This window comes from Teleopsis dalmanni, chromosome 2 (assembly GCF_002237135.1).
Source record: "Teleopsis dalmanni isolate 2A chromosome 2, ASM223713v2, whole genome shotgun sequence".
In the NCBI taxonomy this organism is placed as follows: domain Eukaryota; kingdom Metazoa; phylum Arthropoda; class Insecta; order Diptera; family Diopsidae; genus Teleopsis; species Teleopsis dalmanni.
Window position 1 is genome coordinate 128,427,133 of NC_051847.1, and position 5,170 is coordinate 128,432,302.

The following is a 5,170-nucleotide window of genomic DNA, read 5'->3' on the forward strand; positions in this document are numbered from 1 at the left end:
AAAATAAATAATTCACTCATACAAAGTTTTTCTGTATTTCTAATAGTTATTGAATAAAACAAAAAATAAGTTGAAGTCACCCGATTGCTAGCTTTGAAAGTACTATGAATGTAATTGTCCGCTTCAGCTTTACAAAAAATTTAATTTTTCTAATAATAAAAAAGTACTAATTCTATGTTTGTCCGACATAATTTTTTATTTTAGTTAAAGTTGCTGGAGCAAAGTATCCTTATTACCTTCAGTTATTTTTGCGCGATCTATTGATACTCTCCTGACTTCCTTGTCATCACTATCTATATTCAAATTTGAAACCATCTTTTTCTTTGTCTCAGGTGATGTATTTAAATCCAAAATAGCAAAATGAACAAGCTTTGAGCTTAAATACCAAATACAATTTTTTGATATTGACTGAGAATAGAAAGAAGATTAAAATCTTGAAAATGAGCTTTGACTGATGACAAAGCATTAAACCATACTTCAACATACACTTTAGTAATAAATATATATATATCGCAAAGAGCATTTTCTTCTTCTGTAGATAATTTGAACTCTTTCCTAAATAAAAATATTTTTAATACATGCATGAGTTTCACCATCCATCTTGCATGATGTATAGCTCCAGGAGGTCGAAACTTTATGGTACAGTTCGGCTTTCCTCCTAAAAACATTAATGCAAGTTCCAGAAGTTCCTTATAATCATCTCTTGGTTGGTTATCCTTACGAATCTTATAAAGGAAACTTGTAATTCGTAACACATCATCCATATTTAACGATTTCCTTACTTTTTCATTTTCTAAGCCGACGTTTATTTTCGGCCAAAACTTCTGAAATCGTTGAATTAGTTCAACATTTGGGCTTTCAGACTTGTACACTTTTTAATGTAATCACTTTGAATTAAAATTCACTTCGCATTCCAATGAATAATACAGAAACTCACTTATGTATATATCTATATAAGTATTGGATTTATTTTGTAGCAAATTTAGTAGACAATTCATTCATTGAATTTACCTAAATTTAATAGGGGGATTTTAGCTTGTATTTGCTTTTATTCAATAACTATTAGAAATACAGAAAAACTTTGTATGAGTAAATTGTTTATTTTTAATAGATCTATAACTTTTAGGAAGACAGTTTTTATGTAAAATTAAATATGTCGGAGATATAAGCAATCAAAGATGAATTTTATGGAAAAAATCGTTATTTTTCAATCTTTGAGGCTCTTGGGGCACCATTTCCAGTTATCCAATTGAACTAAAATTTTACACAGATTATTTTTTTAGTAAAATGAACCGATCTGGGGGGTGCCGTCAACCGATTTTACGAAAAAAAAATTGCCCATATACCTTAATGGCACCCTAATGTAGATATTAAACCAAATTTTAACTTTTATTGTTAGAACATCAAATGACTATTTTTAGGTTTTAGATTAGAGCACAAAAAGTGCTATAATAATGCATAAATACAAGCATTTGTATTTATTTGTTAAATTACATTTGTAAAATATGTGATTGTGAGTAGTGCCGTGTGCATAACGCTTAATTGTTGTTTTTTATGAGAAATTGCATAAATCGCAAAATTGTTAATTGCAGCGTTGTCCTGCAGTTTAGGCAGTTCAAAAATAAGTTCAATCTATTCTATTTCTTTTTGATATTTTTATATAACTGCTATATAAGAATAAGTTTTCTTTGTTTTGTTTATATGACAAATATTTTAAAATTATGTACATAACAACGTTTTTTAACACTACCACTAGTTACAACTACTAACGAGTAGTTTGTCTTAGGAACCCCAACTTTGAGTAAGCAGTCCGACAATGATAAGTAAGATCGACAATGAAGTTATCGGAGTAGTTCTGTACTATTAAGAACCCTGCTACCTTCTTCATCTATAATCGTGTGCTTCTGGAGCTGAATTATAGAATTATAGTCGTTTAGTCTTCTTGTCTTTTAATTTCTTTAATAACTGTCCCGATGTTAAAGTTTGAATAAATACTCATACAATGAACGTAGGGTACGTAGGGTAGATTATATATCGGCGCTTGTATTATTTAAGCCTATTAGATTTTATTAATATTGCATTGTATTGAATATTGTATTGAATTCTATATATGAATAAATCTATTAAACATTTTTATCTGCGCAAATGCAATAAAAGGCATGGCATACGACACATTCCGTGTAGGATACAAAATCAATTGCTAAATATCAGTTCGTCTCTGTATGGCAAAACACTGTCCATAATCGAATGTAGGGATTACAAAATCCAGTTGGATTCACTTTATTTAGATTCGTAACAATTTTATCTTGAAGAATGCATTACTATATGTCTTTCCTTTTTGTATAGAGACCTAGTTTTTCATCTTATAAATATAATGGTATGTAGTGTTAAAAAAATTATTAATTAATTCATTAGAAACTAAACGGCCCTATAGAAACAGGAGATTCCACTTATTTAATATTAACTCCATATTTTTTTCTCTAACAACTAACAAATATCTAAATCTAAATGAAATAGTAATTTTGTGACTTGTACACATTTACTATTCTAATGAAGTTGACAATATTTGCGGTTGGAAAAAGGTCATCTCAAATATTTTCAACTACAAGATTTCAGAAAAACGTATGTTTGGAAGCAACACAGGAGCATTAGAATATGCAAAATGAGCACAGATTCAAAGCTTTAATACTAATTTATGTAAATAACACAACAAAATGTGTACCGCCATTAATTTTGGACAACATTTGCCTCCTTTTAACTGCCTTATGAAGTTTATTTAAACATGATATTTGAACATTTCATTTAAGGACGAAGTGAAATGGAATAAGAAGTTCATTATATAAATGACTTTAAAGTTGTAAATAAGAGATCTTGCTACAGAAATAAATGCAAATTCAGAGAAATTGATTTAAATAAATTTCCCACATTATTTTCTACACTTCTGGATGTTTAAAAGGATAACAAATAACTATGAGCAAATATTTTGTTTGTTTTAGAGAGAAAAAACCAACTAGCAATAATTTAATAATACTAATTAAAATCCATTATTTATGTGTGCCTCTGTATACTTTAAGACTTTGCTTAAAATCATAAGGACAAGCACTTTGCTAATGACACTCGAAGGACTAAAGTTGCTACTTAACTAATTATGTAAATTATGAGCATTTAAGAACTTTTCTTGTGGCATGTAATAAATTCTTGTAAGTGCTTGCTGCAGCTTTGCCTCAAAGGAAAAGTACTAGAAAGTAGTACAAGTGCTCATCCTTTCTCAACATATGTTTTCTGTTTGTCTTAACAGTTTTTAATACTTTATCTGCTTTTTAAGTGTGGCTTATGTGTCGACACACCCATTTTATTGTTTGTTAATCCTTATAAGACATTTCCACATATAAGAAATTGCTCGTATATGAGTCAATAAAACAAAATATCTTAGTGATATAATGTTGAAGTTTAGTACAAAAAGGATAAAAGAAATTACTATAAATTTGATGGATGCTTTTATAGTGCAGCAAGTGCTATAAAAAATTCATTACCTTAACAAATTTTAAGGTATTTTGATTATCTTATATGGTACTTAAACATTTTTTTTTATTATGCAGGATGTTTCTTTTCCACTCACTATAAATGTAGTAAAGAAAATATTTTAGTTTTAGGGATACATGAGCAGTGATTTTAATAATTGAATAAAAGAAGTAAATGAAGCCAAAAGAAAGTGGTTCGCTTTTCAATCGTTTGGGTAAGTTATTTGCACTCCAATATTCAACTGGAATATTCAATATTCCACTCGCATTTAACTATTAACATCTATTGTAATAACATATGATTATAAGCTCAAAATTTTAGATATTTACATTGTGACCGAAAAGTTTTCGGAAATTCTCATTTAAAATTCGCGCGCTGTATATTTTTCGATATTTTAAGTTTATGTAGTTTGGCAGCACTGTCCTTAATTACTATGCCAAAAATGAGCGCGATCTGTCAGACAGTTCGTTTACGGCAGCTGTTGAAACCAGTTCACCTCAGTAGTGCGTTGCGAAAAAAACAATGGAAAAAAATATTGAACAAAGAGTTTGCATCAAATTTTGTGTTTCGAACGAAATTTCGTGGGCAGAATCGTTGCGAATGCTACAAAAGGCTTATGGGGAATCAGTTTTATCGAAAACTCAAGTTTATGAGTGGTACAAAGCCTTTCAGGACGGTCGTACGACCGTCGAATACATGCCGCGTTCTGGACGACCTTCGACCTCTACCACCGACGAAAACATTGAAAAGGCAAAGGAAATCGTGTTCCAAAATCCTCATGTGAGTGTTAGAGAAATAGCACGAGAGCTAGGCATCGGTCGTGAGATGGCTCGTTTGATTTTGGTGGACAATTTGTGTATGCGACGTGTCAACGCTCGGCTTTTTCCGATTCACCTCAATTTGTTCCAAAAACACCATCGTGGACAGGTCTCGTTAGACATGCTTGATCGTGCCAATTCCGATCCAACTTTCATGGAACGCATCATAACGGGTGACGAGACATGGGTCTACGAGTACGACATGCAAACAAGCCAACAATCATCGGAATGGAGAGGAAAAGACGAGCCGAAACCGAAAAAACCACGCCAAAGTCGCTCGAAAATCAAGGCAATGCTGATTGTTTTCTTCGATATTCGTGGTGTGGTGCATCATGAATTCGTCTGAAGGACAAACAGTCAATAAAGCCTATTATTTGACTGTTTTAAGACGTTTGCGTGAAAATATCCGCCGTAAACGGCCTCAATTGTGGAAGGATAATTCATGGATTTTTCATGACGATAATGCTCCCTCGCACCGAGCCAACATTATCAACGATTTTAAGGCCAAAAATTCAATAAATACCATCGAACAGCCACCGTATTCACCTGATCTTGCACCGTGTGACTTTTTCCTGTTTCCCAAACTCAAATTACCACTCAGAGGAACGCGTTTTGAATCCATAGAAGACGTAAAACAGAATTCGCAGAGGAAACTCAAAGCCATACCGGAAAGCGCCTATAAAAAATGTTTTGATGATTGGAAGAAACGTTGGCATTTGTGTATCGCTTCTAATGGAGCATATTTTGAAGGAGATAAAATAAATATTGATGAAGATAAAGAATTTTGCGTTTTATTTAAAATTTCCGGAAACTTTTCGGTCACAATGTAC